Source organism: Grus americana, chromosome 10 (genome assembly GCF_028858705.1).
Source record: "Grus americana isolate bGruAme1 chromosome 10, bGruAme1.mat, whole genome shotgun sequence".
NCBI classification, from domain to species: Eukaryota; Metazoa; Chordata; class Aves; order Gruiformes; family Gruidae; genus Grus; species Grus americana.
Genome location: NC_072861.1, coordinates 12,812,549 through 12,837,655, shown reverse-complemented (window position 1 = coordinate 12,837,655; position 25,107 = coordinate 12,812,549). Strand labels below are relative to the sequence as shown.

Sequence of the window (25,107 nt, the reverse complement as noted above, 5' to 3'; positions counted from 1 at the left end):
GCTTTAAGATGTCTGTTATGCTATTGTAGTTATAAGGCTTCTATTAATTATCTAATTGATTTGGTTTATGTATTTGTCTTTGGTTTGGCTCTGCTTCTGTAGTTTGTATACTGACATCTGAACTCTAGGGAGTGTGATATTTCATGGCACGTTTTCAATATGGGTATTTGAATATTTTGTCTGAGGGTGTCACTACCTATCTGTAACACGATCTGTTTACGTGTTTAGGTACTAATCATTCGGGCTGGCATCCCATCCTTTTGGCAGGGATTTTATTGGTCAGATAATGGCAGCAGGGCGAGTTTCTCCTGTGAAGGCACTGGTTGTAGATATTTGAGCCATCTAGTAAAAGTTGATTTAACTGTATTTGAGCATTTCTGAATGCGGAATTTTCTTGATCAGAACCTTTTAGGACTTTCCCAAGGGGTCAGGATTGGATCGTTCACAGGATGGTTCCAGAAAGTATGTTGTACTAGATCTGCTTCTGCTTGGCAGGACACTAACATCAAGGACTCCTGTTCTCGCCTGCCTTAATACAGCTAAGGGTAATTGAAGTTTGTAGGTGAATGTATTACATGTTTTAGTTCTGCCTTGGGTTTTTAATTTCTTTTTGGCAAATGCTTGATTGACAGCAATCATTTTAAGTGTAAAAATACCTTAAATCACATCATACCTCACAAGGATACTCACTGTTTTTTAAGGATCTTAAATCAATCTATTTTTTTTCATTCTGAGACTGAGCTCTTCCTTCTGATACCCATTTCAGCCTACCTGTCAGAATTCATATCTGAGAAGAGCTATAGTAAAGGAAAGCATTTGCATAACTGGACAAATAGGGTTATTGTCCTTTGTTATCAAAGTTTGAGTTAAGGTCTATGTCCTGTGGAACAGAAAAAGTGGCCCTAGGCATGTTTTAACTTAATTTTTTTCAAATTTATTTCTGTCTTATTTTCTACATATGACACATTTTGTACAGATGACCACCTGTTCTTACTGCCTAAACCAGCTGTTTAACTATGTTGCATTGTTAAGTTTCTGATTATTTTTTTTTTTTACTTCACTGAAGTATTTAGTTTTTAGCCTCTAATACCCTTTAAAGTTCAAGTGCTTTTGAAGATAAAGCATACTGCAGACACAGCATGTGATAGAATAAGTGAACATAGAATGCGCTTTACTATCTGTTTGATCTCTCTAGATGCTGATAATTGGTGGTGGCATTGCTGGGCTGGCTGCAGCAGGAGCTGCCAAAGCAAATGGGAGTTACTGTCAGGGGATTTGATACCAGGTAGAGTAAGAAAATATGGCTTAGAATCTAGAACACTGCTTAACACTATAAAATATTCTGGTCAAAGTTCTGCTCTCCTTTGCACTGTTCTTTGAAAACAATCTGCCACGTTTCTCTGTCACAGGCAAAAGTGTCTTGCAGAATTTTTACTTAATGTATTGCTAATTAACACAAACTTTAAATTAGACTTGTGTATTCAGAAAAAGAGAACACAATTAAAAAACCCACCAACTTAAATATGCTTGTTCCCTACCTCCCAGGCCCAACTTAAGCCAAACATCATCATCTTCCTTTCTTCTTCATAGTCTCAACTTTCCTCATTTTCCATGCACATTACACTCAGTCCATCCCAATTCCTTTGAGTGTGAGGTTGTGTGCAACTGTTTCTGACCCACCCCTCACAGACCCCCTGCTCCAGCATGGGTCATCCCTGGGCCTGGATCCTTCAGGTGTGGAATTCCCCTTGATATGGAATGTCTGCTTGCAAGGGTGTCTCACCAGATGCCCCTCTCCTTAGCACTCCATGTGTGTCTCTGTATATCTCTTCACATCTTCCACCTCATCAGCTACTGCTCACGTGTGTGAGCAGGGGTGCCATGTGCTGCTCTGGCAGCTTTTGGTGAGTGTGAGGGTGTTTACATGGGTTTCAGAGCAGCTGGAATTGGATGACACAGGGAAGTTCATGGACTTCTGCTCAGGTCACCTCTGCGGCCCCTGCCACCAGACCTTACAATTTATGTTCACTACAGTGCTCACACGTGAACTGATTAGACACTCATGTGTGTAATAATTGGGTGTTCATGGGTAAGTTAATTGCATGCTCATGGGTTAACGCTGCAATTTACGTCCAGGATGCTGGTGGGCTTTTTTGCCACAAGGGTACATTGCTGGTTCATGGTCAATGTGTGCACAAAGACCCCAGGTCTTTTTCTACAAAGCTACTTTCCAGTTGTTGGTCCCAAGCCTGTATTGGTACATGGTGTTATTCCTCCACAGGTTTCTAGCTGGCATTCTGCTATAGATCCTGTATTCCTGCCAGTCAAACTGCTTCATATTCAGATTTTCAAAAATGGGAAAACAAATAACAGAATTTTCTATCCAAAATTATGTCATTTGGTCCATTGCTCTGCTAGTGTAATCCATTAACTACAGTCCCTTTTTATTTGAATACTCAAGGTTGTGTCCCAAGCAACTGAACTTCTGTGGTTCCTCTCACATCCTTTTGGGAATCTATTTACCTGTAGCCAAGAAATGCCCCCCCCCCTTTTTTTATTCAGACAGTTATGTAGATGTTATTGGCCTCAATACTATATCAAAGTCTGGGGACTGTTCACCTGGCCCTCGTCAAACTAAATATAATGAGAATCTGCACAAGAACAGCTGTTCCTTTGCATGTATGAGCTTCAGTAGGGACCTTGGTACTGTGGCAGTGAATAGTGCTGCGATTCTAAACATACGTTATTAATGAATATAATTCAATTATTATGGACTAACTACCACAGTATCTAAAGCAAAGAATGACAGCACTACAAAAACTCTTTAGTAATCCGCATAGGTTATAATATACTTTAACTTGAGCCAGTAACTGAACACCATGCTGCTGCTTGCTCACCCCTCCCTCCCAAGGGGATGGGGAGGAAGATGGAAAAAACCCCACCTGGTGGGCTGAGATAAAGACAGTTTAATAGGAGAACAAAGGAAGAGAATAATAATAGTAATAATAACGATAATAAAACAAGTGATGCACAAATGCAATTGCTGACCACATGTAGAAGGAAAAAACCACAACCTGATGCCCAGTTTGTTTCCAAGCAGCAATTGCTCCTCCCAGCTAACTTCCCCAGTTACATAGGGAGCATGATGTTCTATGGTAGGGAATATCCCTTTGGCCAGCCTGGGTCAGCTGTCCTGGCTGTGCTCTCCCAGCTTCTTGTGCACCTGGCAGGGTGTGAGAAGCTGAAAAGTCCTTGACTTAGTGTAGACACTACAACTACCTAGCAACAACTGAAAACATCAGTGTGTTATCAACAGTGTTCTCATACTAAATCTAAAATGCAGCACTACACTGGCTACTAGAAAGAAAATTAACTCTGTCTCAGCTGAAACCAGGACACCCACAACAGAGAAAATGTGCCATTTAATTGCTGCAGAACTTAAGTGGTTTATCTAAGGGAGCAGCAACTCTTATTACTTAAGAAGGAAGATAGGATTTTCTAATGAAGTTATTAAATCACGTGCCTAAATGTGTTAGGCACAGACTTTTTAGCAGTTACTACTTATGAAAACCAGTCTTTAGTTTGGACAAACAAACTGCAGTTTTTCTTCAGTAAAGTAAACACACAGGTAAATATTTTCACATTTGAAATTAATTTTAGTGATCAGTTTGTTTTTGAAATAAAAAGGTTTATAGCTGGTGAGGTGAAGCTGATAAATAAGTTGGCACAGCCTCATTTGCCTAGTACTTATTAAAAGCTGACTCTCGTCCATTTTCTTTTAACAGATCAAGTTATGGTGAGAGAGTGTGTTAACTACTGTTGTCTTGTCTCTCAACACAGCAATGACTTTTTTATTAAAATATAAAAAAAATATAACCCTGTATCTGTCATCTCCATTATTTTTGCTTAGGCTTCCAGCACTGGAACAGCTTAAATTCCTTGGAGCAGAATCTCTAGAATAATTGCTGAAGCAAGAAAGAGTGTTGGGGGCTATGCAAAAGAAATGTCCCAAGAATATATAGAAGCAAACCTGGTATTATTTTCTAAACAGCGTAAAAAAAGTGGATATTGGTATTAGTACAGTTTTTATTCCAGGTAAGATGCTGCTTATAACTATTGCAGAGCCTAAACACATGTCCGTATTAGTATAACATGTTTAATGAAATATGCCTGTATCTAGATATGTAGTAAAAACTATTAATGACTAAAGCCTTTAGAATCAGTTTTTATTTCATTTTTAGTCAATGGTTTAGAGTATTTTCTTCTCTTTCCTAATGATTTCCTAGTAATTTTCAATTCAGACACAATGTGATTAATATTTTATATTCTTTTTGTATATCTCCCATTTACCCCTCTGTATTTCTAGTGAGGATTATTAAACGTGTTTGGTTTGCTTTCTTAAACATGAAATTGCGGAAGAAAGCTGTAATTCTAAAAAGGTGTGATGGAGTCAATGAAAGAATGATCAGGCATTATGGAGCTGAGGCTGGAGGTAAAGTAGAAATGACTCATCCTGCAGAACTCATATATTTCTAAGGTGTGTAGATTATACATCAGCATTTAGAAATAACTGATGTGCAGAGAAAATACAAATAATGTCAGTGTTGCTCCAGCAAATGAGAAAGTAATAGATGCTACAGTAATAAAGTGTCTTTCCTTGAAGCCACTGTAAGTCTGTCATGGAACTCCTACCAACGTATTGTGGGGTAATAAAGCAGAGTCTTTCATAAGTAATGAAACCACAGATTGGAATATTATCCGGACACCGTTCCATCTTTGAATATTTCATGCGTTGTGACTTTTATAAAAATGGTAACATAATTTTTAACAATCATATCCATAAACGCCCTTAAATTCATTCCTAGAGCTTTATTAACAAGAATTTTGAGTGTCCAATTCCAAGTACAGAAAAAGAGAAAAATCAATTTAGAGATTTGTTTAATTTCAGTGTTAAAAAAGGGTTCTGTGTCACTATTTTACGATACAAATGGTAGATTTTAAGATTACCATTCAGAAGATTACTATTTTTAGATTAAGACTAAGTTCAGGTGTGATCTGGAAAAGCCATGCAATGTATAATGGTAAGATCATGTAAAAGTGTAATTATTTGTCTGCTGCTAATGCATATGTTAGAGTATTGTCTAAACAGTTCAAGTTTTACCAGTTGCATGGGATTTTTTGTTTTTCCAGAACAGTGCAGTCCTAAGTCATGATATAACTATGCATATAAGAAGATGGGAGACCATTTTCAAAATATGCGAAGATGTAATCAATCTAAAACTTTTTTTGTTATTTCTTCAGGGGTCACGTTTCTACCTTAGTTTTTTAGTTATAAGGATATTTTTCTTTCTGAATGGAAGATTAACTGCTGGAACCAGATCATTACAGAAAAATAAAACTTGAAGAATGGTAAACATCATAAACTTGCTGGCCTACAGTGATGTTGTCCTAGGAGGGTCTAGCTTAGTCTCTTGGGTTTTTTTTTTTTCCCCCATCTCTAGCTTTGTGCTAAATTGGTTGTCAAAATTATTTTAAATTTGTAATGTTGGGGCTTGATTAAAGATAGTCAAGTTTGCGTAATTTCCAACTCTACGTTTACTAGAGCTGAGAAGAAGTTTGCAATCATCATCTTCTCTTCACAAAAAAAGACCAGTTATGCCTTTTTCTCTGTGGAAAGAAATATTTCTGCTAATTTTCTGTTGAAAATTTGAATTGAAATATTCCATTTTATGTAGATCTTGCAAATTTAAATACTCCTGTTATTGAACCATTTCCAAATATTTTGTCCTGGGTGAGGTTGTATGTGCCTAAGCTGATCTAATGTCACATATAATCAACAGTTTGGATATTCATTGCCTTTCCTCCCCATGTGCTCTACCTAGACTGCATGTCCCATGTTGCACTATGTTTGTGTTGGTGTAGTGGTGGGCTTTAGGCACAGAGGGGGCCTGCATGTATGTCGTGGGGCTCAAAGGTTTGTTCCATCTATTAATTTAAACGCCCAGCTCACGTGGTGAAAAACTTATCCAAGTTGTGAGAGTACTGTAGTGTGGACACGCTTCAAATACTATTGTGTATGAGAAAAATCCTTTATGCACCTGCTATTCTCTACCTTATTCCCTTCAGTAATAACTATAATACTGCATTTTCCCCCTCTTTCTAGTATGGTGTCATTTGTTTTCCTTTGTAAAGACCCATTATGTGAAGCAATTAAAAATGCTATCATTTCAGTATGTGGGAATTTATCTGAGGAGAAGTCTCTCATCAGGAACCAACTTGGGAAGTGGACTGTAAAGCAATAGCAGAATACTTCCAGCCTTCACTGTCCTCCAGGTAGTAGATAAGCGCATTGGCCTGTTCTGGAAAGCTAGGTGAAAAGAACAGTCCAGCTAAAAGTATTCTGTGGCTGCCATACTTGACTATCACATCATGACTTACTCCAGGATGTGTATTGAAGCAAATATGTGTGGCTGCATATGAGATGAACTGGCAACTGCAATGTCCAGATGGCTATCCTGGAACGATATACTGGAAGAAAGAAACAATAATTTAGGGTACAGTGTTCAAGATCAGAATTCAATATAAGTTGTTTTCAGAGCATGGCATTAGAGGTTTTTTTGTGGTTTTTTGATGTTCTGCATTCATAATAATATAAAGGGATGTTAAAGAAACATGATCTTAATCCAGATGTATTTGCAAAGAATTTTAGTTTTGAAGGTATCTCTGTCTTCTTCCTTAGGACTGACTGGAGTGCGAGTGATTGGTGAAACACATTGTGCAATGTGATTCTTATCAGACAATCATGAGGTGTTTTCGAATTTGAAGTAGTAGTTGATTCCTTATTCTCAAAAATAAGCACCATATGGTTTTGTAACCAGTTCCCTGACTGGCCTCCCAGCTCGTTTAGTCTCTGGCTTCCTGACAAAATTGCTGACTTTCTTTGGTCATGCATCAGAGTAAGCTATTAGTTTTAAACAGAATCCTTAACTTGTACAAGAAAGCTTTAGTAACTTGTGTCTGCGGTAATATGCAAATTTGATTTGCTAGCATGTATAAAGCAGGCATCAGATCTGTGGAGAACATGTGAAAAGTTTCCAATACATGAAAGCTTTGAGAACTATTTATTTTTCTTTCTCATCAGGGTGTGGTGAACGCTGGTTACAAGGACTTGCCAAGTAGAATGGCTACTCAAGCCAGTAGCCTTTATTCCAATACCATCTTGAAATTATTAAAGCTGTTTCTCCTGAGAGAGAATATTTTCATTTTGAACAAAACGATGATTTAGATTATGGGGCTATTGATCATGTCATTAGAGGAATTTTGGTAACGAAGGTAAGTTTCAACACCACTTAAAGATTTTTGATAAAAACATATAAAACATGTTGTATGAAAGCAGTGATTTTGTTAGTGAGTTTAGTCATTTCAAGGAAACGTTATCATTCAATGTCTACATGGTAATGTGGTGAAGGGAATTTCTTGCATGTTTCAAGCACTAAAATATGGGACAAAAGAGATTTATAAAAATTTTGATACTGTAAAATTACAGTTGTACTTTAAATTCATGGTTTTAAAGAACATGTTGCTGAGAATCAACCCATCTGAGCTACTGAACTGTGCCTTAAGCAATATGACTTCAAGTGCTAGATAATTTATGGACTCAAATCAGTATGTATTGAACAAGGTGCTGACAAGTAGGAATAGGTGAGCTGTGTGTGATACTCCAAAGGACTTCAAGCAGTGCAAGTACTTCAAAGGCCAAATGGCTTGATGACACTTACTACATCTTTGTGCTGAGGTCACGAGAGGTAGAGCATTGTTGCTTATAAAGATACAGTGGTTTTCTATTGAAACAACCAGGGTTTTAGCCTCAGAAAATGAAACGTATTTCAACTCTGATATGATGTCATTAGGCTATATATCCTGTGTAGTCTCTGTTGTAATAGCAGTAGCCCTCATACGTTCATACATCCTTTATCCCCTTATTCTGGGAGGAGAAAAGGAACTAGATACACAGTTAAACCGGGAGGCAGCCTTAAGATCTGTGAAAACTGATATGACTTGTACGTTTGCTGCAATTTTCTGTATGCAAGATATTTCTTGAGATAGAGACTGATTCTTTTTCAGCTAAGTTTATTTTGGATGTAGTAAAGAAGGTGGCTTAATTTCTGTAGTCATGGTGCGTTGCAGATTGATGATTCCATATTTGCCTGCAGGTAGCATTAAACCTAAGAACAGTCATGTTAAACATTTAAATATCGGCAGACTGGAATTACTGTTTGGCTAAGAAAGTGTTTGTAAAGAGAAGTATATTCATGTTAGCTTTTAAGGAATGTAGTCTACGATTTAGGTAGGTTTTCTTGTTTATTGTTTGTTTTCTGAGTTTTTGTGTGTGTGGTTTTCTGAGGTTTTTGTTTGGGGTTTTTTTTCCCCTCAGTGCCAAGTGTATTACAAAGATGGTTTTACAATTGACTGAATTCAATGGTCACTGCTATTGTACAGACTAAGGGTTATTGTAATCAATATAAGGTAAAGGCTAAATCTCATTCTATTTATTCATGTGAGTAATCTCACTAATTTCAGAAGGACAAATGAGTAGCCATGACAGAATTTTGCTTGAAGGGTCAGTCCATAATACAATGAAGGGCAAGATACAATAGGACTCCATCATAATGATTGTTTTATTCTGCAACAGGAAGGTATAAAACATTAGATCAATAACCATTCCCAAGAACAGCCCCCCTTTCCATTTAAAAAAAAAAAAAAAAAAAAGCACAGGAACAGAAAAAGCCATACTCTTAGAATCTAGGAAAATTATGATCACAGCTGGAATTTTTATAAAAGGTACAAGAGAATTAATTTATCTCTCTTGTTGCTAGTTTGGCATTTAAGTGACGAGCCATGCTAGGAATAATTATGTAAAAATAAAATAAACTCCTGAAAGGAGTGGATTAACATTGAAAAGCAGCAGGCAGTGGTAAGTCAGGGTCGCTAACATATTGCCTTTCTAGTTGAATGAAAGGCTAAAAATTCAACTTTTCAGGATCCATGGTGAATCACTGTATACATTTTGTTACCTAGAAACTTCTTCTGATATTAATTATGTATGAAATAAAGAGCCAATATGGTATAGGTTATGGACCCAATCCAGGGCCAATTGAAATTAACATAGACTGTTCTCAAAAGCTTTTTGGATCAGGGCCTGTATATACCGCATAACTCCAGATGTCATTATCTGTGTCGAAATATATGTATGAAATGGAAAATTAATCATATAGCAAGGTTTTGATTATGTTGAATAATATTTTCCTCATAAACAAGGCTATTATGCTCTTTGCATTACCTGCCTTTAAAAATAATGACAGAATGAAAAAGGAATGTAAATGGTAAGAGAAAAGGATACATATAGCACACCTTTTCAAGGGTTCACTACATTCAAAGCTCCTGTAAGTTAAATGAGTAACAGTAGAAATATCTATTAGTTCAAGTAAAGCAATTTCTGGTAGTACAGAAAGTTGATTTTAAAGGAAGGAAAAAGAGAAGGAAGTCTGTTTCACTTAGTGAGCCGCTCTATCACCAAGCTTTGGACAACATCTGAAAAGACCTACCTTACTGCATCCTCCCAGGGTCACTGACTTAAAATGTTTTGTCCACAGTATCATCCTTGTTTGAAGATCTATTTTGCTTGATTAATGGTGGGCAATCTGTATGAGTTTTAAAGTTTTTTAATAAAACTTTCTAAAATTATAATCCAACTGAAAATTAAATTCCTGTGACCTCCAAAAGTGAGATTGTGGTATCTTTCTACATTGGAGTTTGTCTTGATTGGAGAAATTAATACTGTACATTAATTTGCTCAGAGCTTACTTGGATATATTTAACAAAACATTGTGCAAGTGATGACAAAATATGTCTTCAAGTTAAATATTATATTGGATTAATGAAATGATCTAGTCTTTTCCTAAAGAGGGAAAAACATTTCCTTAAAACCACCAACACATATGGTTGAAGAGATTAGTACTGGGAGCAATAATATTTTCTCCCAAGGAAGTATTGTTGAACTCTTTGTGTGGTCTGCATCTTTTTAACAATGTTCAGATGCTACACTGTGGTCTGTATTCCTACTAAAGCAGTAAAGGTTGTGAGAAGTCACTGGGGAATTTATGACATATTTAATTTTGGGGTTTTTTTGATGAACTATTTCTCCATATTTGCCCAAGTAGAATATTTTTTTTATTTAAGAAATTTAGTTTGGCAGTCCCGTATGCATCTGCTGGATCCTGGGGTCTCCACTTCATCCTCAGGTTGACAAAGATTCTATTATTCCAAAATTAGTTTTCCGGCAAAAACAATGTATACAAGTTATACATGTAAAAGCACATGCAGGAAATATCTTCTGCTGCCATGGGTGTCAGTGACACAACTTCAGTGCAAGTAGGGTTTGGGTTCTACACCTGTTTTCATTTTATGATTAATAAAGAAAAATGGTTGGGTTATTTTATTGTTCTGAGAGTGTACTTTTTTCTTTATAGGTTTGGCAGGTATTTTAGGACTGACACTTGTTTCTTCTAATTCTTCTTTTAGTCAAATGGTGACCAGATTTGTTCTTGCTTGGAATAGTGGTTATCACACTACCCGGGGAGTCACACCTGGCCTCCATTTGCCTCTTGTACTAGATATTGTATTTATTATTGCTAAGTGTACTGTCTGCTGCTTTCTTCTCTTATATGTTTCATTATAACAGATTTGAGTTCCATTTCATTAGGAGGGACCTACAGGAAGTCAAAACAAGGTTAATGACTTACCCAAAGTGAATTACAAATGAGATTAGAATTTGAGTTCCTGGCTCAAAACTTTTACTTCAGGCACTAAACTCTGTTTTAATCTTTACTTAGATCCATGATGCATATTCATGCACAGAAATTTTACTGGCAACCAGAGGATTGTATAATGATCGTTGCTTGTAAATATAGGAATGCCAATATAAGCATCAACTTTATACCCATTGTCTCTACAGTAAATATATATATTTCTGTGAGCGATAAGATGACCAGAGAAGAAAGTATTTAACAGAATTAATGGGAATAGTGAGATGTGATGAGCAAACTTTTGATGTCACCTCAGGTATGTGGGTCTGTATCCTTTGCTTTTTCATCTGCATAGGACCAGCTTCTTTCTGCACGGCCTTGTCCAAAGGAAGATGTCTTAAATCTTCAGTTGATGAAACTACTAGGTTAAATTTTCCAAAGATCATTGATACACAAGTAGCTAGGTTACTTTGCCTAATTGAGATACTACATATATTTACCATGATATAGAAGCATAAAGGTGCATGTGGGAATTCACAGTCTAAGCAGTATCCTTACTGAATCAACTGTCAATTTCTTGGAGTAGAGCATTTTGCAGAGCAGACTTTCCCAATGTATTCAGCTTTGAATTTCCATTTATGATGGAAAAAGTATTTTAAAATTGGATTCTACTCTAAGCAAAGCTGAATGCAAGTGGAGCTCAGTTTGGCTTTAGAAGTGTTTTAATTTCAATTTAATTTTTTATAGAACTTTAGACAGAAGACCTGCTCTTTTAATACAACTGCTTATGTACGGTTTTGAGTAGTCTAATAGCTTTAGTAAAAGTCAATTGTTACTATTCAAGACCTTTACTCTGAAAAAGCATTTTCTAGAGTAATTAACTGATTTTTTTTCCATATAGCATACATATCTCTGATGTTCAGTATGTCTAATATTAGGTTTGTGTTACTAAGTGTCAAAATTAATAACCCAATTTTTAAAAATTATTAAACTGCTAGAACAGCCCCTGAAATCTATTCATGCTCACTAGTCCTGTGAAAGAGGTGAAAAATAATTATGTACTATGGTCCCTGAGCCTGAGTACTCAGGTGTGGAAAACTGTTGCTGTTTCAGCAGCTTAATGTCCAGAAGAAAACCTGTAACAAAAATGTCTGCACAGATGTGCACAGTGGAGAGGAATAGGTTAAGATAATTAATTCAAAGGGCTGTTGAAGTTTAGCCTGGCAGGGAGCTAAAACAACCACACAGCTGTTTGCTCACTGCTCCCCCCCACCCCTGCAGTGAGGAGGAATCAAAAAGGAAAAAAAATAAGTACAACTTGTGGGTTGAGATAAAGACAACTTAATAGAATAACAAAGAAAGAGAATAATAATAGTAGTAATAATAATAATATTTAAACAATATAATAAATAATAATATATAATAACGATAATAAAACAAGTGATGCACAAATGCAATTGCTGACCACATGTAGAAGGAAAAAACCACAACCTGATGCCCAGTTTGTTTCCAAGCAGCAATTGCTCCTCCCAGCTAACTTCCCCAGTTACATAGGGAGCATGATGTTCTATGGTAGGGAATATCCCTTTGGCCAGCCTGGGTCAGCTGTCCTGGCTGTGCTCTCCCAGCTTCTTGTGCACCTGGCAGGGTGTGAGAAGCTGAAAAGTCCTTGACTTAGTGTAGACACTACAACTACCTAGCAACAACTGAAAACATCAGTGTGTTATCAACAGTGTTCTCATACTAAATCTAAAATGCAGCACTACACTGGCTACTAGAAAGAAAATTAACTCTATCTCAGCCAAAACCAGGATAGATAGGAAAGAAAGATGTGTTTAGATTATTTTTTTTTTTTAGGAACTAGGAAATCTATGGAATAAATACAGCTTAAAGCAGAAGGATGGGTTCTATCTAGTGGAAGATGAAAGGCTGTTGGCACTCATTAAAAAGTTTATAGGGTAGTTTTTAAAACTTAAGGCTGCGAAAAGCATATAAATTAGATAACATAATCTAGAATGAAGTTCTGTAACTCTCAAGGAAAAACAAAGGTAGAATTTGGTAAAATTAACTTTAAAAAATAGCATAAACAGTCAACACAAAGCCTCTTCTAAGTAGAAAATGAAAAAACTAAGCAAATATACTATATATTATACCATAGCCATGCTGGAAGTTTAGGAAATAAGACTGATGAGGAAGGCCCAACTTTGAGACAGAATAAGGAATCCATTTTAAAAGAGCACAAATAGTTAATAAAATTGAAAATGGTCCTATGAAAAGGAAAACAAGGTAAAGTCCAACACCATACGGGAACTGAATTTGCAACTGAAATAATCTGCAGAATACAGAATGACAGTTATACCGGTTTTAACATAAAGGGATGTGCAGAGAAAGAAAACATACTCACAGGAGTTTTAACTTGCTAATTCTTACAGGTAAAACTTATATTTCTGAACAGGTGGTTTCTTAATTACAGAGAATGCTGGATATGTTCAAATTACCTACTCTAGAATGTGATTGTCTCTGCCTTCTCCCTAAAGCAGTGTTCATAGGAGGATATGGTACCTCTCTATGCCATTGGACATAACATGAACAAGTTACTCAATGTTAAGTTTTCTTCTGATCAATAGTTAAGTAACCCAAAACTAGGAAGGTGATCCTGGCTAGCAAAACTAGTCATAGGAGGAAGCAAAGAGTCTGATTCTGCCTGAAATATTAATGCTACAAGTGCTGAGGAATGAGAGGTATGTGCAGAATCAGGTCCTCCAGGAAAAATATTCACTTATATGGGCAAATATTTGCCATCCTTCATTAGATCATGGAATCTGTTATCCCTAGGGCCAGGGAAACAATTTTATAGCCTTTTTGTTTTTTACTGTCCTTATTTGAGCATATTTCTTTGACTGTGCTATATTTTATTCAAGAGTAAATAGCTTTGCATTTTCAGTTCCATAATAGTCAGTTACAAAGCAGCAACACATTCATTAAAGAACTTAATTCATTTGCAGAAGTACCAATCTGTATCTAGTTTAGAGTGTAAGTATATGAGGAGAGAGACTGTATTTACTTTTATTTGGTATTTTTTAATCCACTTCCAGATGCATGCATTGTTCAAAACTTATTAAATCTGAGCTATTTCTTATTACAGGTAAAATCTAACTGGCAATTATCTTTTTAGTAAAGACAGAGGAAGGAAGTATTTTGTAGGAAAACAATCTGATAGTAATCAAACCCGAGCTGGTTCTCTTACCTGCCCTTAAGGCTTCCTACATCCTAGAAAAGTGTTCAGCATTAAATCTGGAAGAAATGAGGTGTCGGATTTCATTAATTCTTTAAAGTTGTGGGTGTGGGGGTTTTTTTGTGTGTGATTGGTTTTTTTGGGTTTTTTTAACAATACCATCACTGGAGAGAAATCTGACTGATGTACTGGAACTTATCAGAAGGTCACATGGCAGTCAATATGCATAGTAATGAAGCTTGTTTTCCAAATGGTTGTTTCACAGTTTTACATTGGAACCCCATTATTTCAAATGATATTATATTACCATACTAGAATAGCTCATATGTATATTAAAAGAATAAAGTAAAACATTTCCCTCTGTGCTACAATGCACGGAAGGAATGGATCAATAAAATCTTAAAAGTAATAAATGCGTCAAAAAAAATGAGAGACCTCAGAATGAACTGGAAGCAGTAGCAGATATTTTCAGTTTATATTCTGCATATAAATAAAGGAGACACTAATTCTTATGCTTAGATTTTGACCTGATTCATTGTGAGGACCAGGTTAATAATTAGAGAAACACTGGATCAAAATTATATGCTGCATTGTTGCTTCTTAAAGTGTAAAATCACTGAAGCTAATATTTTTTTCTAGTTGTCTTACAAATGAGTACTTGAGTACTTGAAATGTGTTCTGGGAAATTTATGTTGCTTCTTTTTTCTTGTTATGTTGCATCTTTTCCACAGGCCATAGTACAAGCAGCATTAACAGAGTCATATAGCTATTCTGTTTAACCCCAAATCTCCTCAGGATACATTATCTATAAACTTGCTCCGTGTCAGCATTGTTAATATCCTTATATGATAGTTTCCTTTCTGTCAGACTGAAGTCTTTGGACTTAGACTTCTGAAAAGCCTATAAATATTTCTTGAAGATACCAGCCAACACATGGTCTTTGGCCTTTCTGAATGTTCTAAGAATGTTGTCGAATGGCTATAGTTGTCTGTTAGTTAGGATTTGAGTATCATGGATTTTTTCTGACTATATTATTTTATACTTTGAACTCATTCAGAGATGCAGGTTAAAAGACAATTTATTATTTAAAATTAAGTCACCATGTGCTCTTTAAATATCAAAAGGAAGACCACATTTAGTAAATGAGGTCATGTAGGAATTTCAGAGCATTTTTTATATCAAAACATATGAAATCAAAATACGAGAGAATCAGAACTTCATATTTAGCTTGATAAAATACACTACTCTTATTCATAAAGAATATAATGGCTAAAACAGTTTTCAATTTGTCCAGTGCAGGGCAAACCTAGCAAAGGTGTAATATCTTTCGACTTGAATTAATGTGATAAGTAATTTTCTCTTGGGAGAGTGTATTAAGAAATAAACCTGAAAACAATAAAGAATAAGGCAGTAATTGAGCCATTGTAGACTAATATTAGAAAACAATACATCAGTGTTCGTAGTAATTGAAAACGTACTCAATTATGTCAATGGACCCTGGAACTGAGTTGCAGGGATGCTAATTAGTTTCATGGTTGCTTGGTTGATTGGTGTCATAAAGAAATACAGAAACCAGAAAATGTGAAAGGAGGAATGTGCAGAAGTCTTATAATCAGAAATGGATATTCACTTGCATTAATAAACAAAGAAGAAATCTTTCTCATCTTTAGAGATAAACTATTGGTTCTTAGTTCTCCTGGAGATTTTAAAAGCCTTTCAATGCCTTTATAGTCCTTTACAAAGAATAAAGCTTGAAGTACAGCAATGCTACATGTTCATTTTTTATTTGTTTTTCAGATGATGTATTTCAGCTCAGTTGTGTGCTGTGCAGGATTGCCAGCAGGGTTATCTAGTCAGAACACTTCTGGATTTGGGAATGCCCTTGGTATGACTGAGGTGTCAGAGATTTAGGAGCAAGCAGCAGTAGGAGCACCAAAATCCTCACCAGAAGTGCTTGCACAGATGTCTGTAGTCATTGCTCTGGGTGGCACAATGGGTATGTACACAACTTATACAGTATATATGCTCAATTCACAGCATCCTTAAGTGTAATTAATTAATAATCCTTTGAGAGAATAGGAAAATATATTATGAAAGTATACAAATTCCTAAAGGTGGCCCTTTTAATTAAGGGAGGAATATAAGTTGTGAAGAAAGATCTTATTGGTGATAAAAAGCCTAAGTTTTGTTGAAGTCAAATGTTGTTTTGAAATGAAAAAAATGATGTTTCAAAAAGCACTGAAATAATTAGAAATATTTTGGAACTTCGCATTTATTTTCTAAATTGAAACAATTTTCTTGTTATGAATCTACCAACTGCCTCAGTTGATCTGAATTAGAACTTATTAATTTGTGGGAAAAGAAATATTTGAAAAGTTTAATTTAGTTTTAATGCTGATTCTCTAAGGAGGTTTTTCTATCTGATATGACTGATGCCAAAATAAATTCACAAAGGTTGAGGCTGAAACTTGGTAAGAGAGGAGAGGGGCAGGTGCTGCTACTTTGCCAGTCTGTCACTTAGATTGTGGCAGTCTTTTAATGTGTCCGGAGGCATTTGGCCTGCCTTGATTCTCTGTAGGCAAAATGTGTTTGGAAACTCTGGTGGGTGCATTCACACAACTCTCTCCCATATGTAAGGAACAGTGGCTTCAAAAGAGCTGTTCTGGCTGTGTTTCTTAGAAGCTGTCATCTCAAAATGTTCTAGCAATGTATTTTTGGAAAAGACTTACATTAGGTTAAAATTTCCTATAACTATTATATTTCTATTTCATTGTACAAAAAGGAAAACAACATTAAAAAGTAAACAATCCTTTCTTGCTCGATGGTTTGTTTATAACTTGAGTATGAAACACAATGTAATATTTTATTTTGGATCTAAATAATTTAATTTTGCAGGTCTTACCATTGCAAAAGGAATTGAAATCTCTGACCTTCCTCAGCTTGTAGCTGCATTTCAGTCTGGTTGGTTTGGCAGTAGCAGCTTTTGCATGTATTGCCGAGTATGTGATTGAATATCCATGCCTTGATGTTAACCCTTCTGCCCAGGTTCTCAAAATCGTGGCATATCTGGGCACTATACTAGGGCGTGCTTCTTTAGTGGCTTATGGAAAACTGCTGGGCACTCTTTACTTTAGTCTGTCATATGAAGTTCACTAGAGAACCTTTTTTGTTTTCCTGAAAATACAATTGAATTCTAGGAAGAGTTGGGGGCTAATTCTCTTAGCTCCTTTCTGAGGGGAGGGAAGTAGCCTTACACAACTTAAATTCGGTAGGACTGGAACACAAGGAGGAGGAGGTTGGTGACTTTGGCTTTTGTGTTGATTAGGAGAGGTGTTGATGTTGGTCTCGAGGATTTCTTTTGCTGGATTTGCTAGAGAGTGTTTGTTTAAGAGTCTGACTTAGATTCCATAAAGCATCACTCCTAACACTGTGATATGAGGAACTAGTGGCTAGAGGAATCATAGTAAGAGACCTTTTAGGTCCCTATGTATCAATTATTTCCTATTGCGATGATATATAGCTATTGAAGCTTTGTGTTCTGAATAATTATTGTGTCCTATTTGCTATGACGAAGCAATCATATCTTGAACTGCTTTTGTTTTCCCATAATTAACAAGGCTGAAATAGGAGTCATGGAGTATGACAAGAGCTGGAACACTTCCATTTCTGAGAATTCCTTCCAAAAAAATTCCTAAATTTTTGTCTATCTGCAATAGGTGGATCTTTCTTCCAGTTAAACTAATTTCCAAGACCAGTGTCTTTGGTATTTTTGTTCTGTATCTGTAGCCTGTCTTAATTGCTAGTGCTTTAGCACTAAAAATATTCTAGTGCTAAAGTCAATACAGCGTTAGAGCAGCATGCTTGCTTGCGGATTTGCCCAATTCAGCACCATTTCTACTTGGGCACCACTAGTTGAATGCTAGCTTGCTGACAGCATCTATGGCTAGTATGATAATTTTTACATTGCATCCAAGCTACCTCCCTTGATTATTGTGCAGTCCTGGTGTTACAGGACTCTTCACAATTATGGTAATAGTATCAAGAGAGCAATTCTTGAACCTCTTAATTGTAAATAAATGTAAGGTTTTTACACACACATCCAGCACTTGCTGAATGCTAGCCACAATGCAGTCTTGCATGTTAACTGAAAAATTTGGCATAAATTATGAGGAATTGACAAAGCACTCTGCAGAATGTTTATCTTGCCCTATAGAAATTCTGTAACAAGTCTACAAGACCCTGCAGAATCCCACAAACCACACTGGAGAGATCCAAAACTTTGTAGTCAGCAGCGGTGCTGTAAAATAAGCTGTGGATGTTTAGTCAGATGTATATATAATCCTAGGCATTGTTGTAACTGTGGACTAGTTTTGGAAAGAAATAAGAGAGTAAAGGTCTTGTCCTGCAAAATAACAAATTATTTCAGCTCCTATTATACCCATATAATATTTCAGCAAAAATTTTAAAGGCGTATCTGCTTACACGACCAAATCCAATAACGATCATAGGTAAAATCTTCTGCTCACTGGGTGTTTGAATGAATTTTTATTTGCTTTTGTTTCACTTATTTAATATTTTAGGAATTATATAATTTCTTATAACATGAATTTAATTTTTCTTTCCCTTATGTGATGGTTACTAAATTGCAAGGACCGACACTGACAGCTGTAGGTGGAGCAGGTATGCCTGTTACTAAAATACCAAACAGTTACTTTGGCTGAGCATTGTGTGCAGAAGGATTTCTTCTTGACAACAGTCTTGACAGTTGTGGGTGCCTTGATTCCTCTGGACAGAGTTACCCTGGTAAGCGTTGTGTGCATGGTAAGGAAATACCACTAACTTGTCCCCTTTTCTATGTGAAATAAGAGTAGGGCATGTACTTTGAAAACTTTCAGAAATAATATGTTGCAGGAGATTGGATGACTGGACTGGATCCCTGACAGAATTTTGTTCATAATGGTAGTAAATAATGAAAAGTTACGACAACTGGATAGATGTCTGGTGCATTTTCTAGAATTAGGATTTGGCAAATGAGCTCTCTAAATACCAAGGACAGCAAAGAAATCTGAATGTGTCTGGGTTGCATGATGCGGAGCTATATAGAGATATCCAGCCAACTCAAGGATTGCAAGCAATATATATGTGCTAGGAGAGCCCTTCCTCATTTTTACCCTGCTTTTTAGTAGTTCCTTTACTTGCAGCTCAAGCATTTCCATGTGGCACTTCACTGAACAGTGTAGACATGCTAATGATTCAGTTCTGGCTGGTCATAGGCACGGTGGACTGGACACTGACTGGCACTCACACATCAGCACAGAGATTAAACTACTGGCCTTGAGAGAACTGATTCAATCAGATCAGAGTGGTGGTCTTGTACCCTAACGGAACTTGCATAGCTTTGCCTGAGTTTTAGCCATTCTTATGTAAACAGTTCCTAGTACACTAAATCTGGCAATTGAACTTTAAAAACAACTAGGAAAAGCAATAACAGCAATGTGATTTACTCATAAAACCTACAAGGAAGCTAATATTTTATAAAATGCTGAATGACCTTCACTGAAGGATCTCACCCAGCAACTGACTTTGAGGAAACGGGAAATGTGCTGTTTCATAACAAGCAAGATGGGAGATGTCATTTAAACAAAGAACATCTTTGTTTTGCTAGGAAAAAATGTTAAGGTAGTTTATAGGGAGGAGAAGAAAAATTGTTTAAAAATGGCTGAAAAACAAGGTTTTCTCAAAGGCATATCTGAAAATCCATTTGAAATGTGTGATTTTTATGCCAAGTTGGGATGCTGAAGATTTAGAAAAAAGAAAAAAGCCAGTGCAATACTGAACTGTTGAACTATTGCTGTATCAGCTTCACAGCTTGTTAAAGTAAACTTTAATGAGCTGAAGAGTAATGCAGTCTGCCTTCCCAAACAAACTACATGGGAATTTACAGTAAATGAACTATTTATTTTGGGATTCTTTTAATGCACTTGGAACTGTTGTTTTGACCAATATGCTCATTTAATATGTTCATATTTAGGCCATGATCAGATCTTTGCCAAACGTCACTTTTGGGTGGATATGGCACAGCATCTACAGCAGGAAGGAAACCTATGGAAATTATTGGAACTTGCACTGAAGCTGGATTAGACCAAGCTATTGAAATGATAAAGGAGTTTAATTCTATCATTAACCTGGGTGAGAGTTCAGATATTTGTTGTTCATTTACTCAATAGTAGACTTTTCAAGCTACCTTGAGTCTTGCATAACATTCTGCATATTTCACTATCACTTGAATCATGTCAAATTCTTGTTTCCACTTCCTTCGAATCTATCCAATTCATGCTTACTATCCAAATATTAAAATTGTTAAATACTACTTTTCTCCTTATGCCACCTGTGTATCATCTGATGTTAGCAGTCATTCTTCCCTGGACTTTGCCCATGGATACAGGCCTCTACAATCATTAGCCAACTTCATGCCTTATCATCTCTGTTCCTATCTGTATACTGTGCTTCCTCAGAAGCTGGAGTGTCCTGAGCTTCCCAACAGAGTACCATTTCATTATCTTGAAATCTGTTCTGAAAGCCTGCTGAGTCATTTACTTGCAGACTGCCTGAGCACACACTATTAAAGCATTGCCCAGCTTCACCTTGACAAGTCTACTCTTCTTGGATGCTAACTTTTATCCTTGATTTTAAGTGTTTCAGGGCACAGACTTTGCTTTCTTGTCTGTTGCAGACTAGTGCTAAGTATTAACTGTTATTTTAATGATGTACAAATATGCAAGAGACTTGAAAATTTGCATTTTAAACATTAAAAATACAATATGAGCTAAGAAAGGGATTATAACAAATGTTTGGTTGCAAAACACAAGGCTGTATTTCTTCTTCCCTACGTTTACAGTGAAACATTTTCTTGAGGTGTATTCAAAGTACAACATTTTTGGGACTCGGTGCCTACTTTTCATCAGTAAACCCATTTAATACAGTGTACTGGATGTATGTGACATCCATGAAAGCTAGATGCTTCCTGATGTAGTGAATTACAACCATAATTAATTGTTCTAATGAAAAATATTGGTTAACTAGAAGTATCACACTTGATAATACAGCATACATCTTGGCAGTACTACAGTCCTCTTCCTTTCGTAATGATACAGCACAGGGTAAAAGGGTTCATCAAGGCCCTAGACCTAAGACTACACTCATTTTAATTTCATTAGATTTATACCACTTGTCATATCCTGGAATTTTGAGGGTTTAGTATTGATGTATATTCCAGCTATGATGTCAGTCAGACCTGCTCTTTGTGACTAGACCTTAATGAACAATGCCTCACTTTATATCTGTGAACTCTGGGAGTTCTTCTCATCTTAAAACAATGAAGGCCTCTAGTGTAGAGCTGGGGAAAGTGGAAATACAAAGAATTTGGGCACAAACCTTAAATGGTTTTTTTTTTTACCCTTTGAATGGTACTAGTTTATAGCAAAGAAATATGAGATGAAGTTACTGAAGTTACTTCAGTGGGCCTCACTCTTCATGTTAATTCTCAGAAAATAAAAAATCTCTTTTCCTAAAAATGGCTAACCCAGCACTGCCAAGATTTTTGCAGGGTAATCAGCTATTCAGTCTGAGATTTCTCTAAGAATAGCAAGCTTTGGCCAACATTCATTTTCAATTTGCAACAATAACAAAAAAGTTTGTGTCATGATATTTTAGGAGAGTTTAATTTCTGTAGGATAACTATACATGGAAAATATTAATGGTGATCAGGAAACATTCAGTTTTCACACATCTCATCTAAGGACAGCATAGCCACTGAGTCGAAATGTGCTAGCTAATCATTCTTATTTCATTATAACAAATGACAAAAAGTTATAGTATTTTATGAATGCATGTGAACAAAAGACTATGGCTCCAAATATGTAGAAGAAATTACTTAAACAGTTTTTATGCACTGGATTGCTGGAAGCCCTTGAGCACTTGGTATGTAGCTAGTTGATCTGTTTTGCCCCTCTGCTGAAACCTGAGGTGAGGCTTAGGTCTTCTCTCCCCTAGGTTATGGGTGTTAGAAGCACTGTATATGCCTACAGTCGTAATCAAGCAGACTTCTCCAGCTGACCCAAGAATACAGTTGGCTTCTTTCAGATGCAGCTGCATGCAGCCCTTAGCCAAATGGATGGGTCATCATGATGAGGGGCCTCTGAAAGGAGAGGGATATGGAAAAAAAGGAAGAGAACTGCCAAAGTGCCTCCCCCAGCAAAGCAGGCTGCTGTACAGAGTAATGTTAAGTGCAGTTGTTTTTGTATAGTCACATTAAACAGAAAATGCTCAAAGTCCTAGAAACTTCTCGTTAGTCAAGATGTTTATATACTCTCTGCCTGAAGATTAAAGAAATTATTTTCAAAAGGGTCAGAGGCTTTATTTGCAGTAAAACAGTGAATTCCAAATAGAATGCTGCAGTGTTAAAAACACACATGCAAAAAAAAAAAAATTAATGTTCAGGGTGTTAATGATTTGTGGTTTTAATTTTCACTCACTTAATTGTGTCTTTTGGATTTTTCTTTTGCCGTGTAAGTCCTAAGTTTGTGAGGATGGCAAATCTTTCCTAATATATTCCACACTGTGTAAGTAAGGAAGACCATAACAGCTGTGATCATTTCTCTGGTGATGCATATGATATGTAGCATCAGGAAGAAGGGCAAAAATGTCTCTGTACTGCCTCTAGGCCTTCCCCCTCCTCCTGAGGCTGCCACTATTAAACCAGAGACTACATAGGCTACTGACAGGTGGGGATCTGTAATTTCAACAGCACCTTTTCAGATCTTTGTATCACCTTCCATATTTCCTTCACATAAGAATTCCTCGTGCCTTTATCTGTTTTAGAGCTGCTTTGCATCACTGGATCCAGCTTAATAGATGGGAGTCAAACTATATGATTTTGTTCCAAGCAAATGTGCAGGTGATAGCTCATAAAGGAAGGTTTATAAGCTAAACTTAGTACCATGGGATATTGAATTTACTGCTTCTAAGAAGACTCCATGTCAAATCTTTTTCAGCTGACAATCTTAAAATGTCTGACTCACTGTCCATCCTATAAACTCCGTCTGGAAAGGCAAGAATGATGTATCTACTTTTCAGAAACATCTGAAATAGGCATAGCTTCATTGCCGTAAAGGAGGGTAGTCTGCTTGCATTGTTGTATCTGATGATGTAAGTTTGTCAACATTATATTTGCATGCATTTTAGGAACTTAGAGCAGGAAAAAGAGCCATTTCTGTATTTGACTGCTTTTATCCCCCTCTCTGCTCAAAGCAGACCTATGGTTGTCTTACACCTGGAGGCTGTTCTCCATGTAACAGTACACTAAATTCCTTTGGCTCATGCATCTCAGTCTCTTGCAGGGCTGTTGCAGAAGATATAAAAACGGTACAGCCAGAACATCTTTGCCTTCTCTGGTTGCCAGGGCTCCTGGGAGGCATAGCCAGCCCTGTGATTGAAAAGGTTAAGAGGAATGGAAGCTGGAATGAGATGCTGATTTTAATAAGGATTCTAGGAGACTGAACAGATATACAGACCATTAAGCTTGACTTTACTGGGCAAACTGTGAACAACTTTAAAAAAAAAAACTGTAGGCGCAGGGGTAAGTACGTTTGGCAGAGAAATCACTGCTGCTTTTGCAGATGTCACGCTTCACAAACCCATTAAAGTTTCCTTGAAGGATTCAATGAGCATGAGGGTAAGGGTGATCTAGTTAAGCTCTAAACTATGCCCCATTTCATTATCAGTAGAGTTACTCTAAAAATACACCGTTCATGAGCGCTATGGCTATAAGTTTTAGGAATTATTAGCAATTTTTAGAGCTACCATCTTAACCCAAGCTGTAGAATCCCTTGGACTACTAAAATGTTAATTCCTGGACCTGCAATGGGTTGTGTGCAAATGGAGTGCTTCTTACATGCAGAGCCATGGAACTGAGGAACTGAACAGAATAGAGATGGTAGATTTGGACCATGAGTAGTGTTGAAATAAACTACATGGTATAACATGATGGACGTCATCCTCAGATTCCACATATGAGCTGTATTTAGAGATCTCACAAGGGCCTTGTGTAAGACTGCCCCTTAAATCTTAGGAGTATTTATTTTCATGATCTCTTACATGGAGAATGCACAAATTTTTTTTAATAGTTTTCATTAGCAAACGTAACTGCCAAGATTTGATTCTAGGTTTGAACACCAACAGATGGACCTAATTTTTTCATTCAGATGAAACAACAAACTGTCATCATTTATTGAATGCTTGATTAATGTGCTTTGGTGTTGTCTTGATAACTTGAAGCAGTGGCTTTTCCTTTCATAATAACACATTTTGTAATATATTTCCTTTTTGTCTCAGATACAGACTTGGCTCTGGTCACTGGTGCAAATGACACAGTAAACTCAGCAGCACAGGAAGATCCCAATTCTATTATCACTGGCATGCCAATACTGGAACTCTGGAAAGCAAAATAAGGTACTAAAAACCAATGACAAGAGTTCTGTACAGTGTTAGTTATGATATGTTAATTTATCACAGGAAAAGTGCCAACATATAGAGAGATAAACAAGAAATGTCTTTTCTAAATTAATGCCTCATAAGATCAATATACACAGGTACATGTTTAACTGAAAATGGCCACTGCCTATACAGAGAGGGCAGAACTTTGCAGAGGACTAGAAAAGGAAATCCTGGCCGTTTCCATAGGACCATCCATATGTTGGAACTACAGTCTTGAATGTTACCTTGCTTGCTTGAATCTACTGTGTTAGTCTCTTCCAACCAAAAGGATTCTATGGACTTCAAAAGATTCAAGATTTCTTGTTTCTTACTCCAATATATTTTTTCAATGGGTTCTCCTTTTAAAATGAGCAAAATCAGTTAGGCTATGCCTATGTTAGATTATTCTGTGTTTAAGAGTTTGGCAGTAGAGTTCTGTTGGCAAATTCCCTGGCAGCTGTTTCAGGCATTGATTTTTAAACCAGTTCACCAGATAAAGTAAGCCATATTCAAGGAAAAGAAGTTTTGGCAATG

The 25,107-nt window shown here is 36.5% G+C and overlaps 1 pseudogene; it reads left to right on the top strand.

The window, feature by feature from the left end:
• Positions 1–250: 250 nt before the first annotated feature.
• Positions 251–24,548, top strand: LOC129210852 (NAD(P) transhydrogenase, mitochondrial-like; annotated as a pseudogene).
• Positions 24,549–25,107: the final 559 nt, after the last annotated feature.